Below are 20563 nucleotides of genomic sequence, written 5' to 3' on the forward strand. Positions count from 1 at the left end.
TAGGAAGTCCATCCAGTTTCAATATGAAAATCAGTTTTCAATTGATATATCAAAGAACATAAAAATTCTGAGGCTGGTCAGAAAAATGTGAGTTACAGAAAAGCCATCCTGTCAGGAAATTAAAATGTTAATAAATAGATACTGGGGAAGAAAAAGTGTCACAGTGAAGGCTTATAAAATTAAACCCTGGGCACAGTTGAGTAAAGAATTAGCAAAGTATGAAACAAGTTTCTATTTCTTTCTTCAACTTCTTAGGAGATTTCAAGTTCCAGAGAAGATAGGATTTTTTAAAAGACACAATAGAACATGAATTATGTAAGAATAAATGGAGTACCTGACTTGAACAATACCATTCTAGGTAAGCAATTGTAAAAAACATTAAAATACATTACCTGGCTGTGTCTGCAAAGGAGAGTGTTAGTGAGATAAAACCTTTGAACACACTACCCTGAAATGAGGTCCCTGAGCACCTACAAACACACAACAATAAAGGAGGAAGTGCACCTGGAAGGATGTCCCAGCTCCCCAGCAGGGCTCACAAAGGCCATTCAGGCAGCAATGACACTCTGGGGCAGCCAGAAGAGCTGGGTGAGGGCTTTTCAAAGCCAAGTGCTGCCTCCCTTGGCATTCTTTGGGTGCAGGGTCATTGGGAACTCACACATGGAGCAGCCCCAGAACTGACTGATGGCATTTCTCCTCCCAGCTCAGAAGGCACAAAGAGCCCAACTTTGAGCTTTGTGAAATCCTTGTAGTCTAAGGAAATCAAAAGACTACCCTGACTTACCTTAGATAGGATACAGAATAAATTATCTACAGCTAGACATATGAAATCATCAGACATGCACTAAAATTAAATATCTTAAATGAAAGCTCAAAGATCATACAAATTCCAGCTGTTGATTCAACCCCTTCATAACTCTATGGTTTCTCACTGAAAAGTTTAATGAGCATCTCGAGGCTAGAGAATGCAGATTCTGCTTGTCTCTATTCAGACTATGAGAGAGAAGGTCCAGGGTTTGATTCTGGATTTGATTTTATTTTGGAATAATTTAACAAAAGCTAATAGTAAATTGAGCTTAATCAATAAGCAATTTAATCATGCAAAATTTTTATATTGTTTGCTCTGCTTTGTCAAGCAAGTTCTGAATTCCAAGTCTGACTCATCATTCATAAATCACTACTTGAAACATGCTACATTAATCCTTAAACAACCAGTTTATTGTAACAGCACTTTCTTAATATTTATTGTGTTATTATATTTAAGGTTGTCTCTTCAACAGTTTCTTCTTTGCAATGAGAGCAATTGATTTTAAACCATTTCACATATCCTTGGAAATTTATTGTTTTGATAATAAATAATAAATTCTTACATGACCTTCAGTGTGTGTGTGTGTAGAAAATGTACTGAGAGCCAGATGTTCAGCAGAGTGCTGGTATAGCACATTCAACTTTCCTGAGAGAAAACACAGCTCTTCTCAGATAGAGGCAGCATGTCTTATATCATGTGAAAAAAACAACAACCCAAACAAACTATGTTAGCTGGTACAAGTAGAGAAGAATATAAACATTGTAGAGAATCACAGACTGGGTGAGGCTGGAAGGGACCACACTGATCATCTGCTCCCACCTCCCTGCTCCAGCAGGGCCATCCCAGAGCACAGGATTGCCTCTAGAAGGTTCTGGAATATCCCCAGTGAGGGAGACTCCACACCCTCTCTGGACAATCTGTTCCAGTGCATGGTCACTGGAGAAGAAAGAAGTTCTTCCTCATGTTCAGGTGGAACTTCTGTGCATCAGTTTCTGCCCATTGCCTCTTGTTCTATTGCCTAGTACCACCAAAACCCTGGCTCCATCCTCTGACATCCTTCCTGCAGACTCTGACATTGATAAGGTCCCCTCTCACTTGTCTCTCCTTGAGACTGAACAGTTCCAGCTCCTTCAGCCTGTCCTTGTAAGAGAGATGCTCCAGTCCTTTCGTTATCTTTGTCACTCTCCACTGGAACCACTCCAGGAGCTCTGTGTCCCTCCTGTTTGAGGAGCCCAGAACTGGACACAGCATTCCAGGTGCTGAATAGAGGAGCAGGATCACCCCCATCCTGCTGGCAGTGCTCTTCCTAATGCACCCCAGGATACCATTGGCCTTCCTGCTTTCCAGGACACACTGCTGGCTCATGGACAGCTTGTTGTCCACCAGGACCCCCAGGTCCTTCTCAGAGCTGCTATCCAGCAGTCTGGCCCCACACCTTATCTTTGTCAAGCCTGGCTATGCCCCTGTCCCACTTTAAATCTAATTTAAAGCCCTCACAATGAGCCCTGCTGAGCCCTGAGCTAAGATCCCTTTTCCCTTCTGATACAAGTAGGCCCATCTGCTGCAAGCAGCAGTGCTGTATAAACTGACCCATGATCAAAAACCACAAAATGCTGCTGTTTACACCAGTCCTGAAGCCAGGTGTTCATCTGCATGACTTTCCTGTTTCTTGCTCCATCATTCCCTGCAACTGGCAGCACAGAAGAGAACACAACTTGTGCTGCAGATCCCTTGGCCAGTGTTCCCCAGGCTTCCCTCATTGCCCTTATCCTTTTTGCTGGGACTTCATTCCTGCCCTCTCAGAAAACTGTAAGAGGGTAACAATCAGTGGGCTGTACCAGGCTGGGAAGTTTCTTGATGATGTCCCTTACCCAGCCTCAGGGAAGCCACACACCTCCCACTGAGTTGAGTCTGGTCAGCAAAAAGCAGAGTCCCTCAGAAACTGAAGAGGTTGTGTGCTTCTGTCACTTAAATTCAAATAGAACAACATATTATTAATATTTGGCAGTATTGAGAAGAAGTGGCTGATGGAATCGAGCTGGTTTAGCCTAAAAAAGAGGAGGCTTTTTAAAATTACTTGACAGAAGGGAATAGAGGACATGAAGCCATTGGAGGGGGTAGCACAGGAGATGACAGATGTAAAATGGAACACGGAAAATTCTGATTAGAGATCAGGAAAATTCTTCTCATAATGAGAAGTGCCAGGCAGGCTGCCAAGAGACTGTGGCATCTCCATCCTTGAAGATACTGAAAATGCAGCTGGACAAGGCTTTGAGCAAGGTGCTCTAATTAGTGATGTTCTCAGCAGGTGGCCAGACACAGAGGTCTACTCCAACCTAAAATATGCTGCAGTTCTTATTATTTGGCATTTTCATCAGATCATTTGAGATTTCAAAGCTCAGCTTTTTAGAAGAAGCACAAGGTAAGTTCCAAAATCCTTCCTACTTGCCAAATGTGGTTGAGTTGCTTAGTTCCACTACAGCCCTTTGAACATTTAAACCCAGAACAACCTCTGCAGTGTCCTGATGATGACAAGCCTATGGGACCAGTTCACCTAGAAAGATATTTTCTATGCTCCCCCTTTAATTCAACCTGAGCTCCCACTGCAGCTGCTGTGCATTTAAGTGTGCATGTTTGTGACAAATCTTGGCAAGAAAATGTCAAAACCAGTATTGTGATTCCATTAAAGGCCATAACTTATCCATGTATCGCTGGAATCAGGCAAAAATCAAAATATGGAAGAAAAGCAGCTTATTTCCTGATGGATACCACTAAGAATTATTTTCCAACATTTAAAGTTCAAGCAGTGTTGCAAATAAAATATATAATATTATAATATTATAATATTTTACATTTTTTTTATATATATAAAAAGCTTCTGCTTAGGACTGGATTACTAATGACAAACTTTTGCTAGAAATTTTAAAAATAACTGTAAATACATGAACTGAGTTTCTCTCCTATTGCTCCTCCACAGAAAAAAAATGTCCAAAAGGATGGAAATTTCTAGAGCAAATGGCTGCTGTAATGATTTAAAAACAAACCGTTTACTTTTCTGTGGGGAACCACTCCAACATCCTGCAGTCCTGAGCTGGTTTGTCATGGTGCTATTATACAATCCTCTCCCACCTCATGAGGTTATGGCTCAGATCCTAGGGCAAGCATTTCTACATCACTGTAAAAAGTATGAACAACAAAGTGGTTTAACCACGGGGTCCTGTGAGAAAATAAATGAGCAGTGCAGACAAATCAGTTGTGTCAGGAGTGCTTTTGTCTAAAACCTCCAGAGCTCTAAGCAGAACTTGCAATGATAGGAACTGGATGTCAGATTCAAATTCTGCTTATAAAAAATACCATGTGCTCTGACAGGTACCTTCTTCATGCTTGTGCAGAAAAAATGCTGGAATGAAGAAAACTGGATGAAAACCCACAACTCAAGAGGTTTTGTGATTTTTTTTTCCAGAAGGTACCTTCATTTCACTTTTTTTTTTTTTTTGGACAGATTCCATAAAACTCCTGGCCCTCCAATTATACCTTCCCCAAAGCCCCCACAGCTTGTCAAAGCCTTTAACAATGCTCTTCTTTTCTTCCAATAGTCACCATGCAAAAGAGCAGTCCCAAACCCTTCAGACTGGTGTAAATTCTCAAAATTACTCAAGAGCCACCACAAACTCTCCAGCTCCTAACTGAAAGCCAGGAATGACTGTGGAGGCCTTGGCTCTGCAGACCAGAGTCTATGAACTGCAGGTCTAAAGCTCACCATTTCAAAAAAAATCCTCAACTTCCCCATGTCATATATTAGACTTTAGAAATATCAGATCTCTCCCCCCTCTCCTTTTTAGCACCCCAGAATTTCTGCAATTATCCTTTTGCCCCTTTGATACATTTATTGTTAATGACTTTTTTACTTCCAGTCATTATTTAAGTCTTTCTTCTTTCCTATCCCTTGCTAGAGCAGGCAGTTATATTAAAAGAAAAAAGCACAAGGAGAAAATATCAGATAAACCTGTTTTAACCATGAATGTGAACAGTCAGCATCAGACCTTCTTTAAACGTGCTCTCTTTGATTGTTTCAAGGTCCTGCCATAATTTCACTGCATTTTCATTACTTCTTTTTTTTTCCCTGGGTACCACACTTGTGCCTGTATTCTATAATCACTAAATGTTTGGCTAAACAAGGAAATTACCACAGTTAAACTGTTTCTAACATAACCAACACCTGAGCACTTTCATTGCAAACTGCACATGTACACTACTTTACCTGCCAAAACGTAGCCATAGTTAATTTTTAAAGAATCACTCAGCTTGTTCATGGAGATTCAAAGCACTCTCTCACCTGCAGATTCCTAAAACTAAGTTATTTTATGTTCACTGATGTTCACTGCAGGCCACACTGGTAGCTTGCTCGTGCACCTCAGCACTAATGACCAAATTAATAGATTTTATCACAGATAAATTATGACATGAGAAAAACCAGAACTGATGCTGATCTCAAAGTTTAGGGGAAAGTCAGAGACAAACTCTACAATACTGCTGGTAAAGCCTAGAGGAGTGCTGCCCATGTCTGACAAACTCTTTATTGTGGAATTCCACATATAAATTTGAAATCCACAGATTCAACTGCAGACATTGTTTATAATATATTTTACAGAATGTTTTTATTTGAAAGCTTACATGAAGTTGTATGTTCTAATAAGAGTACATACCTTTCTTAAGCATTTCTGCAGGACAGCTAGTGTTCTGGTAACCATTACCCTGGAAAACTTTTGAAACCACATTTTATTCATGGGGATCACACATTTCAGTATCTCTAGAGAAGCTCTCCAAGAAACAGCAGACAGCAGATCATGAGCTGTGCATTCTCTCTGTTAATCCAGTCTACCTCACATGCTCATTGCAGCAACTTCCTCAGAGAGTTTTCAAGAACTCTGTTCCTCCACCATGAAACACAACACAAACCATGACATCAGTGACTCTTTTCTCATTTTTTGTAGAATATTTGCGTGGGGTAATTTTGGTTTTTCTAACCAGTCTAAACAAGCTTTATTAATCCTTTAATGTAGAGTTTAAAAAAAACCCACGTTAAGTAAATATTAATATAATGACTGTACTTGTGACAAATGAGTGTGTGGTGGAGGCAGTGTGTCAGTGCATTAAAGGAGTTATCCCATTTTAATCTGAGTTGAATCTTTCACTGGAAGCACATGCAAAAGCAACAGATGTTTAGAATGTTTAGAAATATTTTTGTCACTAATAACATAGAAATAGAATAGAAAACTCAGACTTTTCTTTGGAAGTATGGGCTGAATTCAGTATCTCTGAGAATTATGCACTTGTGAAGGCTTTCAGTTCTTCTCTACTTGTTAGAAACCTGCAGTGAGCCATAATCCCTGTTAGTGTCCAGCCAGCTCCCTGCTGGAATCTGGCTGTCAGAAACAGACAGAATAATCCTTGTTATTGCTTGTTATTTGAATATGATGCCTGCATAGCTACCCTGAGTGTATTTACACCTACTTTAAATACACTACCTTGAGTCTATACCTACCTGGAGCATTAGGACACTGAAAGATTGTTTAACTATTTAATTCTGTGCCCCCTTCCCATTCATGACACTTAATGAAATGGAAAACATTTCTCAAATTTGTGAAGAGAAGGCACACTGATGGCTCAGCTGCCATCTTTGTTTGTAAGGTTTAAAAGACATATCATCAGTTAGGTTTGGCTTTCCTTTTGGCTATGTTTAAGATTAGCAACTGAGATTTCTCCATTAGCAGCAAACCAGCATAGATTTTGACTGCATAGACATGAAACCCATTCCTGTTACTATGTTTTTGTACATGCTGGAGCCTGTGTTTTTGTGAGCTCAGCAAAGAGCATGTGCAGAGGCTGGGGTTTGTCAAAGCTTGCAGGATTTAACACAGTTTTACCTGAGATGCTTCCTTCTGCATTGTCTGCTGGCAATGTTCCAACAATCCAACAATATTACATTATAAAGTGAAAGACTTTATCAGTCCAGCTAATTTCTGTGTTTAAAGATGTCATTTTCCTGTTTATCTCCCCACATGTGATAATTATTGAGAAGCTTCATCCTGAAGAATTCATACCTCTCCAAGCCTTTGAACTAAACTAAAGGAGGCAGATCATCTAGATATAGACATATGTGGAGGGGATTAAAAATAAACTTGGAACTGGAATTTTCCCTGTACAGGAATGTGTCTCTTGGAACTTAGATCCTTAGGAGATGAACAAACTAACCATGGAATTGCCCAGTCACAAAATTTTTTGAAATCTATTGCTCTGATTCCTGTATGAAGAAAACCAGTGACACACAAAAAATTCAAATCAGATCTGCATTTATATTACACCATACAATCATTACAGTATATGTTCCTTTAGCTGTCTTTTACTTTCTTCAGAGATACCTCAAGATGTGTTTAAGATCAGTGCTAATAGAAATGCCTTTCTCAATTACTTGTTCCACAAAAGCTGGAACCTGCCCAGTCACAGGTTTGAAAGGAAACTAAAAATAAAAAATACCTCCTCTCATGGTTAACTACTCAGGAGCAAGACAAGTATGTTATTTCTTTAGCATCTTTCCACTGCAGGTAAGAGTCTTAGGCAGAAATACCATGAAGATGTGCCTTCCTGTATCTCAAAGATGTCTGAGCAAGGGCTGCAGTCTGAGGACATTTACAACCATACAGTAAAACTAATTTGTAGAGAATGGGTGGGTTATGCATCAAGAATCTACATTCAGGTAGGATCAACAGGACAAATGGCAACTCACAACAACATCCTCAAAGAATCCTTTGTGTGGATGTCTCACACATCACAACACCCAAGAAATAATAGACTGAAATTGATCTGAAGACAGAACAGCAAACAAACTCAGCTGCTGTTTCAATTCTTAAGGCAAAGTAAGAGAACTGGTTATGTTCACATTCCAGTTTTGAGCAGATAAAACCTCTAGGTTTAAAATAAGCAGATATTTTTGGGGTTATAAGCCTGCCCTGTGGTGCAGTTTGTTAGGGCAAATCTGATTTTGATTCCATGCCATGGAAAAGAAGGGTCTTGCTGCAGAAGAGAATATAAGATCAATACCTTTAGTGCTGCTACACGCCCTTAAAACAGAAAAGACTAATTGATTTAAATTAGCTTAACAACTGGTTTTTTTTTGTTAAATTATGCTGCCACATCCACTATCAGACTATTGTGCTGTCTTCACTACCTCTTTGATCAGTAAAGAAGTGATTTATTTTGTAGGCAGCATGGCTACCCTTGAAGAGCATGTGAGTCCACTTTACCACCCCTTTTATAATGAAACCTGCGTGGTTTGGATTTGCATTCTCCATCTTCCAAGCATGGCCTTCAACCCTGTAACAATCTCCTCCAGCAGCCTGCCTCCCCCGTGGTGTCTCCAGGCAAGAGTCAGCTGGGACCAGTGTGAAAGTATGTATGTTCTGAACAGCCAGCCATATGTGTGTGCTACAGCCAAACAAAATACAGCACACTCAGTTCTCCTTGCCTTCCCCTGTGTGGGAGCTTGACTTTGGGCTCTTTTCACCTCTACCCAGCTGTGGATGTTAATTAAGTTTGTAAATTACAAAATCTTTGAGACTTCTTTTCCTCTGTCAAATTTGGTTGCAAATGGTCAATAAATTGAAAAGTTACTGGGTAGGAATCACAGCACAGCTAAGCAGATGGATGGCACTGTCATTTCAGCTCTTCTTTGGAGTCCAAATGAACACATTTTGTTGGAATTGTAAGAGTCTGGATGTAGACTCTCAAGATACCCTTGCACTAAATGCTACACAGAAGTGGAATTTTTTGGTACGTGCCTTGCTTTTGGATTCTGGGAGACTGACCTGCTACAAAAGCTCAAGTGATCAGCAGCAAGCAAGGTTCTCATGATTAGCTCATGTGCCTGCTGAATATTTAATAGATACAGTTCATTGTCTCTCTGATCTACTTTGATACTCACCACCAAAGACAACTCATTTTAAGAAAAAAGTGAAATGCTATTTCTAAAACAATGCAAAAGGAAATACCAATCTTTGCCATGGTCCTCATTAATCAAACTGTTGAAAACTTCTAACTTCTGTACTTTCCCCCTTGCTCATTTTTCCCCTCTCAATGTCTCTTTTGTGGGTCCAAACTAAAAATTTAATCTTATGTTTTACAGAATAATACAAAAACAAGACAAAAAAGCAGTGAGAAAAACAAGTTGAAATGTACTTTGGAGCATAAAGTCTTCCAAAAAACTTTGATAGACTGGTAACATCTTTTACACAGCAAAATCTAAAATGTATCTTGGGTTATACTAAAGTTGAAATACAGATCAACATTTCACTGATCTTGTAATTACTTTAAATTGTGCAATTTAAAACACTAAGCACTACAGATAAGATTACTCTAACAAAATTTGTACAAAATCTGAATGCAAACCCCCTAAATTACCCATGTTATTTCCTATAGAACAGACAAATATTTCTATCAAATACAGAAAAAATTTTGCTTGACATTGTTGACGGGACTCCTGTTTTGTTATCACTATTTGCCTGAAATTTCTCCTTCCCTTTTCACTTCTGCTTCACTCCACACCCTGCTCATCTTACCCTCAACTACCTTACTCTGTCCCCCTTCTCTCTGTTATTCTATTTGGTTCTCCTTTCCAAAATAAATCCACTTGCATATGCTCAACTTCACAAAGCTGTCTGTCTAACATGACCATTTCAGTCACTCTGCTTTTGTCTCACTCTTTCTCCTGGTCTGAAACAAGAACATTTCTCCGTCCAGTGGTATCTATGAACCCCAACTGGCAAAGCTCATATAGGAATTTACATACAAGATGCATCCTACTGCAAAATCTTAAAAGCTAGTCATGATCCCGTGGCTCAACAAAATCATTTGTAGGCCATCTGCTCATGTGTATCTACATACACCTTTCTTAGCTGAAGTGATTTGGAACTCTTCCAATCTTTGTCTATTGTGACTGTGTTGTTACAATAAATATAGTAAAAGCACTCTTTTATCCAGCAATTTTTCATTTTGGAAAGTATATGCCAGTGTTTTGACCACAGACCTTTTATTGTTACATATTTTTATTGTTATGTGACTCACCACTTCAACTGCATTTGCCTGCAGCTTCAAAGAGTTGTTAAGAGCAAAACCCCCTCCCCTCTATACATGCTGTTCTTGGCAAAAAAAGGAGTTATGTACAGATACAAATTCCTAGATGCTAAAGTGATGTGAGCTGCTCAGTATCATCCCAGCACAGACTGTCTGTGACTGCCCAGAACCCAGCTCTGGGTGTATACACGAATGGATCTGTGTCTACATGATATAAACAGTGTTGATAGCAACTTTAAAAAAAAAAACACACAACGAAATCTCAAGACTATTTGCGCTTGTTCTGAAATTAATTTTAAAAGCTGCTGCATGTAAAAGAAGAAACCTAGTATTATTCTTTTTGTGCCTTGCTTTCATCTTTGAATCCACGCAAAATCCTGCATGGTAACTGCTGGAGGGAAGAGTTGAAAGGGCACTTCCTTTGACAACCAGCAGAGCTTTGCTACCTCAAACTAAATACAAGTTAAGAATTTTTTCTGTACGGCCAATTATTAGGATTGACAGGCACCCAGAAGCGCCCTGCCTGCACAGCCACGCAAGCACAGAGACACTGCATTCCTGTCTGTCCACACTGTGTGTGGTGTGGTCTGCACACACAGGGCTCCTGCCCATCCTCACTGTCCCTGAGCTGGCCTGCAGAGAGGATTCCTGCAGATGGTTCCTGTCCCTCCCTCTGCTCCTGCACACAGCACACAGCCAGGGGAACCACAACAAACCAACGCTTCCCTTTTGCTTTTTTCTTGTTATTCCACCAGGGGTTGATTTTCCCTATTAAATCTGCATCACAGCTTAGGTGGTAAGCTAGAGAAACTGAAAAAACATTCACTTTTTCTGCTGTATTTGTGCCAAAATTATTCTTACCAAGGAATGAAATTCTCTACAAAATTCATGGCACACTATATGTAGAGATGTGCCAGTTTGGCCAGATTTCTCTAAGGTGTCTGCATTCCAGTATTCCTGTCTTTGCCTGCTCTATTCCTAATCTGTTTTCTTTCTGTGATTTACATTATATGATGCCATTACATATGAGTAGAGGCCCACACAATGGGGCCAATAAAGCACTCTGTAAAGCTTAGAAAAAAATTCTTAGAGAATTCTCTCTGCTACAGGACCACTAAAAGAAAAAGATCAGTGGAACAAGATGAGAAAAGCCTGTCACACCTCCGGTGAGTTTTTCTTAACAATCCTTTTACTGCTAAGTCATTAAACTTAAGATAGGTGATTCCACATGTTAAAGAGCACTGACAAAGCAGAGGAAGAAACAGAAAAGAATTAATAGAAGTACAAGAGCAACCTTGACTGATTGATTTGCAATTAGAAGAGGAAACAAGGAAACTTTCATATTTTTAGGCCCTCTTTATATCACAAACCAGCTTTCTGGCTGACAGTGGAGAAGGACTAGCTGGTTTTGGTAATCAGGAAAGGGGGGGAAGAGAAAAATCTTTTAGTAATCTGATAGTGATGAAAAGGTCTAGGAAAATAAGGAATTAGTCTTAGTCTGCACTTCCCTGTCTGTGGATCCTTCCCACCAAATCTGTGAATTATTCATTTTTTTAGTGCAGAAGAATATAGCTCTTGGATGCCTCCATATGAGATAAAGAAGACACGTGAAAGATGATAGAAGATCTGTATATATAAGTAAATGTATTTTCCCTTAGGGAAAAATAAAAATCAGGGAAAAACTAAACTGAGAAGGTACATTCCTTAATACTTCCAGAGAGCAAATAAACTCAAGCAGGCTTCCAAGTTTCAAACAGCCTGTGAGTGTGTGTGTTCTTAAGGATCACTATATTGCTTTTATTATTTTTTCAACACCATTACTGTCAGCAGTTGGCAGAGGTTTGGGTTGCTAGCTGTAATAAAGGAGGAAAGCCAAGGCTGCATCTACTGGTGTTTAGGAGATGGAGGGCACACTGGCTTGGTATCATAAATTATGGCAAAGTTTCGTTTAAGATGAAACCAGTGAGAAGAGCAACTTCTGAACTATTAAAAGGATTAAGAGTGGTATAATAGTGAAACAGAACATTTAAAAATGGTAAGTTTCCCACCCCAAACAAAAATCCACTGCAAAACAAGAGATACATCAGTTGTTCAAACCCTGAGTAAAAACTTGCCTGGAGTCAGCTGTGAGACCTCCCTCTATTTTTTGTTTACTCAGCTACAGGAAATATTTGTATTCATACTAAGACAGACAGGCATTGGTGGTAAACAAACAGAAAGAGAACAAAGGACTGGGTTCTGTGACTGTAAAATTGTACTCAAATAAAGAGAACAAAAGCTCTAATAAAATGGCTACCCTTAATCAGGGCTGTATTCCACATAAAAGACCACTGCTTCCTCCAGGCACCAGTCCTGGGATGAGAGTTTAACTTATATTTGGGGAGCAGAGCTTTACAAAACTTGAGAGACTAACATTCACCTATACTGCTGATAATCTAAAATTCTACAACATGTAATTGCAAAGGTAAATGACTTGCATAAATGACCTCCAGGGAAAACCTGCACACCTCTTCTCTGCTCAAATTAGAAAAGGGCAGTAGAAAACAGCACGTACTTACTAAGGAGTAAATGTATCATTGGTTCTGAACCTAAACATGAATAAGCAGTATTTTAAAAACTTGGATTCTTCAGAACACCATGAATTTGAGGGCAATCTGTAGCCACCAGCACCACTCTTTGCAGAAGCTATCACAAGTAACTGATGTCCAATTTCATAAATCTGCGTCTCAGTTTGACAAACCTGATACACTGTCGTATCAATTTCTACAACTTAATGAAGGATTATTATCAAGAAACTAGTCCTAACTAACAGCATCTTACATTTCCAACTGCAAGATGAAACCTCTGTTTTCCACTGCTTTACCTATTCATTTGACTAGGCCCAATCTGACATTTTCAAAAAGGGAAATTATTTTCAGAATTTAATGAGCTTAATACAGTGGATAAGAAAAAGGATCTGTAGACTGAGAGATATTTCAGTGTATAAGCTCAAAAATACCTGAGATCACTGTTCATCAACAGTTCACTGTTTGCTGAAGTTCATTCTATGCAGTTAAGACTAAATTTTTTCCATTATCAATTTTTAAGATGGTGGGGATTAAAATTCTCTTTCGCAGTTGCATTTCTCTCTTTCCAAGGGGGGGGGGATAAAACAAAAAAAAGCAGTGATTTATTATGTTACTCCCAAAATAACACACCAAATCACAAATATGCAATATATTCTATCTTTTAGATCATTAATTTTCATTGCATATTCTAGGTGTACAATTCTTTCCATCATTCATTCCTCCTTCAAGTAAAGAACACATCACTAACACATTATGTCATACAACTGTTAATCTGTAATCTACTTGCAACCTTCTACATATTTAGTTTATGAACCCAATCAGTCACCTCGTATCTTTGACCTCACCTTCTCCTTACATGTTTTTGGAACACACCTTGAATCATCTATCACCTCACCAGTTACAGGTCTTACACAAATTAAAACCAATACTAAAGCTGGAAAAGTGCCTTTCAGCTTTCTGCCACTAGGCTTTAACTACCAATGCGTGAATTGTTTTTTACACAAGCTGGTTGGTAATGTCACAGATTTGTTAGGCTTTACATCCAAAGAGAAGTAACCACAAATAAAGTTTTACTTTATAGCTTTAGTATGAAACCATTCAGTGTGTTGCATGTTCCCTGAAGAATAATACCATTAAATACAGGAAGAGATAAGCATAATGTACCAAGTCAGCACATTTTGAATGCTGATTGGGTAAAATGTGTCTCCTGGACAATTGTCACTGTCAGGTAAAATTGCCCAGATGAACAGGAATCATTTAGTACAGAAAAACCTGCACCCATGAAATGAAATGAAATGGATGAATAGCTGAAGGAAAACAAATAGCTGTAAGGATGATTATACACCCATCTTCACCAAGTTCAAGCAAGCAATTCAAAATCTTCCTGAACAATGGGTCTACATGATACAGTTTAAGTGTAATTGTAAACTCACTGTATTTTCTGGTCATCCTTCAGACATTGTCAATTCAAATTCCAAGAGTGATGTCAAACCAGCCCAGCCACAAGGACCAGTGGTTGGAAAGTCTCAAATATTTTACCCCTGAGGCACATCCTGCCCTGGACAACAATCAGGAGCAGTTGTGCATGGGTCCTTCCCAGCTACCCCACAAACCATGAAGTTAAGCAAAAGATGTACCCATAATTGTATTCCTTGAATGAATGACCATGTGCAATCCTGAGCTGTTCTAAACCACTCTTTCTGAGACTTTATCTCATGACTCATCAGCTTAGACAAATACTGTTAGGAACTGTGTTCAACATAATATTTGTAGCAGAGAGACAGAATGAATTCCATAAATAATTCTGTTGAATGTATGTATCATAGAGAGCTGGTTTAATAAGCTCTCTTTATTTAAGTGCAAACCAATGTGTATCAGACTGGTGGTTTGGGCCACAATAACTACAGGAAACCACTATATGGAACAACAGTGATGTCAAATGACAGTGACCATTTTTACATTGCACCAATGTCCAGCACTCCTATTCACAGACCTTTAAGGCCCAAATTAGATCTTCTAATGCAATCTTCTGAGGAAGCCCAAGCTCAGTGAGCATCCTCACCTCTTTAATGCTAACTTCTTTAATTCTCTTAGTGCTAACAAGCCTGGTTCTCACAAGGGAGGCCTAACAATCTTTCCTGATATCCAGCACTATCAAGTTGGTCACTTACAGGATCTCTCAACTGCTAACCTAGACTTGTCCAGCAATCCTGATTTTCTACAGAGGCAATGTTGCTTAAATAAATTCTTATAGGAGTTCATAAGCCTTATATGAGAGCTACTGTATATGTGGCAGTAAATGCTGTTGGCGATTATCCACTTAATTTAAATTTATTTGTGCAAATTTTTAGTCCATTAAAAAGTTGTAGAACTAGAAAATGAAAATCTCAATATATGCAGTAAATGGTGGAACATTTCTAATGGAATGAAACAGGTTTTTGAAACCTGAACTTAAACTTGGGAAATATTAGTCCTTATAGTATTTAAAAAAATTTTACAAATGTCTAGATAGAAAGGGTACCAAGTGCTGTATTGTCACCTGAGTTCCACAATACCTCTATAAATCTTAAAGCCCTCTCTCTCAGTGAGGCAAAGCACCTTCCTCTTCCAGCAAACCTACACAGGTATACCCTAAAACCTCCAGGCTGTGGCATGGGCTGAAGGCACAAACAGGAAGCAGACAGGGCTGCCAGAGGCCCAGGAAGATGCACTCACATGGTTCCAGCAGGTTCCCTTCCCTGGCATCATGCAGCCAGCCACAGCCTTGAACATACATTTTAATTTAGTCATGCAAGAGGCAAAGGGTGAAGGTAAAGGAGGAGGGAGAGGGGAAAGAGTGTAAGTAATACCAGGGAAAGATGAAATGCTGCCCCAGAAAAGACTGCTGACGCTGCACTGAGTGCTGTTACTGTGCTAATAGATGCTTAAAAATGATGGGAAAAAAGTCTGGAACACATGGCAGGGAGAAGGTGCTTTCTTTTAATCTGTGAGGGCTCCTAGTGCTGTGCCCCAGGAAACAGTGCTCAAGGGCATGACAGAGCCTTGCTTTCTGTGCCTGCTCGCTGCTGTCAGGGTGCTGGGGTCTGCTCCTGGCAGAGACTTCCCCCTTGACAGAAACAATTGCTGAGGAGCAAAGCCTGGCAAAACAAGCAGGGCTGTGATTGATAATCTGGGTGCATTACAGGCCTTCGACAAAAGCCACGATGCTTAAACTTGACAGCTGGCAATGCTTGATGAGGGCCAATTAGTGGATATATATTAACTTCAGCCAGAAGTTTCTTCTGTTTCTAGTCCAACAGCTTCCTGAATAGGAAGTGTACAGACTGATTTCCCCCACTCCTGCCTGCTCACATGTATGCCAGCTATACTGCCAGCAGAACTAAGAATACAGTATAAGAACTACATATTTTGGCACCTTTGTGTATGAAAGGCAGTAATTGAAAAGCTGAAAGCGACCCTCCAGACAACTGGTGGTACAAGAACCTGAGAAAGGTGACTTTACTTTGACTCTACACATCATGCAGTGGATAGCTGAGGCTGAGACTGCACTGTGCATGTAATAAGTCCACAGCAAGTGATGATAGTTCTTGAATTGCTTCGCTATTCCTCAAAAAAAATTCTGTCAAAGTACATTAATCTGTTTGTTCCTGCTTCCAATTGGTTAACCTGGCATTCAGAGAACACCAGAACTCTGAGTACCTTCTGTTCTGGCCAGTTCATGAAGAAACCTCTGACATGGCACCCTCCAACTCCTGTGCCTGTTCTAAACTTTCTTATCACAAAAGTCTTCTTCCCCCACTTTTACATCTATTTGCAGCCTTGCCAGTGCAAGTACATGGGTACTGTGGTAAAGAGAGCAATAAACAAAGATGGATCCAAGTGCCCTGAATCTCATCACTCATTTCAAATATTAACTCTTCTTCCTCATCTATAAAGAAGTCACCACCACAACACTCAGACAACTTACATACATATTTCCTAGACTTCCTAAGCTCCCTTCTGACAGTGGTTTGAGAGATGTCTCCCCTCACTGAAGGAACATCCAGACTGCTGGAACTTTTCAGAGAACAACAAGGGTTTTGTCACAAAACAGCACCAGATTGAGCAATTACCTGCAGTGATTGTATCCATGCCACCTGAAGAAGAAATTTGCTTGCTAACAGGGTAATCACTCTCATCAGACAGTTTCAAATCAGGGCAGCTAAGGTAAAGCAAAGACAAACTGCACGCCCTCACAATCTGTATTATTTCATTGGGCAGGGTGGTAAGTGAAACTGCCAGAAGTGTGGTCATGCTGATACAGCTCCACAGCAGCAAGAGGAAAACATTTGCCTGTGGGTCTCCTTTGGACCTGTTTTACATTTTCTTGTTATAAACAGAAATTACTCCAGCCAGTGGAACTTCAGCTTGGAAAAGTTCACAGCGGAGGAGTGTCAGGTGTCAGTGTGCAGAGTTTCCAGGGAAACAAGTAACAGTGGAAAAATGTAATTTTTGGGGTGAGAAGCTACTCTGGAATCTACAGTTCTTTCCTTTTTCTCATGATCCCATGAACCACATTTACTTGGGAAACTCGTCTTTGCAGTAACTTGGCCTCATAAAGAAAGCCAGTCAAAATCTCACAAGAGGCACAAAGTAGAACAGAAAAAACACCTTTGGTACTTGCTTGCTTATATGAAATGTATATTCAATATTGCATCAATACTATTATTACCAGCCAATTATTAGTTATTTGCCAAATAATTCCTCTCCATTTGTGGGAATGTTAAATAACACTCCCCTCAAAATCATGCTGGCCCACAGAGGAAGGCACAATCTTGATGAGGATATAGAAACAGAAGGGAACAGCAAGTATTAAAGACTCCTCTGAATGGCAAGGCTGACTACAAAACTCACACTTACAATAGCATGGGGTTTCTTATCTCCCTTTATTTGAAATAGAAAGGAGCTCTTTTTGAGTGAACAGCAAGAGTGTCTACAGCAAGAACAAGACAGGTAGTAAATATTTTTGTTTCTATGCCCCTAATAGAGAAAAACAGTAATGAGCTTAAATTGCAGTAGGGCACATTACATATAATGATAAAGACAGATAAGGTATAAAAAAGACTTCCAAGGACTGAAGGTTTCCTTCACTTAAAGTCTTTAAGAACAAACTACAGGTCGACCTGGATGAATCAACTCAGTTTCAGAGAGCTCTCTACTGAGGCCATACTGTGCACTATTTTTCATTAGCAGTTTGCATGACAGAAGAAAATGAATGTTTATGCAACACATGGAGAAAGCTTAAGCTGGGTGGTTCTCTGAGCACGCTGAAGTATAGAATGAAAACTCAACATGTTCTTAAAAGACTGAGGGACTGATCTGAAAATAACTTTTATTTAGGCACAGACAGCATAATAAAGCATATGTAGTATTAATCTAACCTGAAGTCACATGACTTGAAATGAAAACATTGAGATCCTGTCATAGTAACACTGAGTCAAGCTAATGCCTAGTAACCCTGCTATAATAAAAATAATGAAACATTATATAAGAATACAAGTGAATATGGCTACTTACAAACAATTAATTTGAATAATACTCCAGGCTGTCAGAAAACACTAATGCTGTTCTGAGCCTTCTAAAAATCTTAACATCATTACTTGACATTTATGGCATGGCAGTGACAGAGATGCTGGTCAAGTCAGGCACCCACTGGGCTACATGCACCCTGTACAAACACAGAAAATGACAATCTTTGCTACACACAGCTCCTAGCAGAAAATTCCAGCTTTTTAAGACCCAAAGCCCACATACAGGAAAACCTCAGCCCTTCAGATGTGCCTTCCCTTTACCACTCAGAACTGTGGAGTGGTGCTTTGCTCTGTTGCAATAAATAGAAGCCGATATTAAAACTTAGCTTGACGAGGAAAGGGATAAATAGCAAGCAGGCTATTTCCTAAACAGCTGAGCAGTGGCTGTGCTCCACCAGCAGGCCAAAGCTCCCTGGGTCCCTGCCAGGCCGGTGTGACACCCTGGTGGGGCCCTCTCTGCGCCACATCTGGACCTGGTTACACAATTCCAGCCCGCGGCTCTTGCATCAGCCCGGCCCCTCCAGAGCAGCAGCTCCCAGCCACTGCCTCTCCATCAGCTACCCACACAGACACAGTGCCCTGCAAGGAATAAATTGGGACCACATTAGCTGGTGACCCTCGCCCTTCAATGGCCCTGCCTGTCTGATGACAGAGGAAATCCCTCATCCAGCCTGACAACCAATATGAAACAGGCAGCTGCATTTACTGGAGAGCCTGGTCAATGCCGAGTGCCTCATTAGGAAATGGGCTCTATATTGAGGCACATTCCTGCAATTCAGAGCCTAGAAACTCTAAATTAAAACAACATTGATGCCATATCCTCTTTCCAAAATGCTTCTCTTCGTCCAAACTTTAACGCACATACTTAGAGAAATTAAAGAACCAAAATGTCTTTGGCAGGACCCTTTCCCTCTCTTGTATAGCAGTATCCTTCCCATGTGAGCGACCAGGAACGTGACAGTGCTGGGAAAGGGGAGAACACAAGGAATGACAGCAGAGCCCTCCAGATTCTGGATACCCTTCCCTTGATGAACCTACATGTCTTCCCTGAGATTTTTAAATAAACAAAATCACAGGAAATCCTTTGAAACAGTTTTTGTTTTGTGAGTGTTGTACCTTTCTACACTCTAAGAAAGGTCCATTAATAGCAAGTCAGCCAATGGTAACCAGCACAAGCAATGAAAAGTCATGATCCCAGTCCTACTCTACACACTTGCATCCATTCACACTCACCACTGCAGCACAGTCAGGAAACAGCTTTCCTAAAGAAATCTATCCAAAGCTCTTCCCAGCCTGCAGTGAGATTCAGCAATGTTGGTATCAGAGCATGCACAACTCTTCCCACAAACCACCCCTTCCCATATTGCTCAGCATTTCTGTCTGCATCCTACGCACGCAGAAATGGGAATCTTTAACTCAGCTGTGTCTGACCACCAAGTGAAAGAGCTGCTTTCCCACCACAAAGCCTAAGCATTTCCTAGGAATGGGAGGGACTGAAATACCAAATACTTATCATGGTGCTCAACAGCTCTGAAACACGAATGACTGAGGTCAGGATCCCAACTCCCAATCTGAAGGGTTGAATAAACTTTTTGGGTTCCACAACTGCCTTTCAAAGTCTTCCAGAATATCTTAATTTGTGGCATCACTTGCTTTCCTTGAACAGCTGTGTTTAATACATCTTCAAGTCTGAAACATTTTTCCTTCACAATTTCTACTGTAAATTTAAGAATTACAGCTAAACTTTTAGGAAGTTCCTGAAAGGTGACATGGTTCTGTGGAACTGGCAAACAGATGGACCCTTGTTCTCAAGATGCAGAAAAGGGTCCATGTAGAAAAGGCTTAAACTGAAGAAACAGAATAGTTTTTTTGCTGGAAAATATGAGGCTGGTGACCTGGAACAAATGAAGAGGAGTGCAAGGGCCAAGTACACAGAATATTTGCAAAGCACATAGAAAAATGAGATTCCCCTTGACTACATCAGTAATGAAAATCCTGTAAAATCTCACAGCCATCTCTTCTGACCCATCTCCTATTTCTGGAGCTGTCAAAGTTGCTGTGATTTGAATTTATTCAGAAAAACTACATACCAAAACTACTGGCACTGAAAGAAAATAAATGGAATTTTAGATTCTCTGCAACTCATAGAGGTGGTGAGTAATACTCTCCTATAATAAGCAATGAGGAGTTCTTCTATCAATGTGTTGAAAGCTGCACACAAAAAAAATGGATACAAGACGATAGAACTTAGGGAGGATGTGTCAAATCTCTGTTTGGTCACGTAAATATTTCTCAGGTATATTTTAAAGTTTTATAGTTTAGATTGTTGATACATAAATATTTATTCTGCCTTGGGGATTGTGGATGTACTGGAGAATACCTGTGACTTTATACTTATACTACACATAAAGCTTTTATTTATACTATTCATAGCACAGATGTGTTGAGGATATTACTTTCTGCTTTCTTCATCATTTTTAAGATTAAAA

The 20563-nt window shown here is 39.9% G+C and overlaps 1 protein-coding gene across 6 annotated transcripts in view; it reads right to left on the bottom strand.

Moving 5' to 3' along the window:
- The window catches only part of ERC1 (ELKS/RAB6-interacting/CAST family member 1), a 269449-nt gene that overhangs the window by 32208 nt on the left and 216678 nt on the right, over positions 1-20563 (bottom strand). The window lies entirely within an intron of this gene.

This window comes from Oenanthe melanoleuca, chromosome 1A (genome assembly GCF_029582105.1).
Source record: "Oenanthe melanoleuca isolate GR-GAL-2019-014 chromosome 1A, OMel1.0, whole genome shotgun sequence".
Lineage (NCBI taxonomy): Eukaryota > Metazoa > Chordata > Aves > Passeriformes > Muscicapidae > Oenanthe > Oenanthe melanoleuca.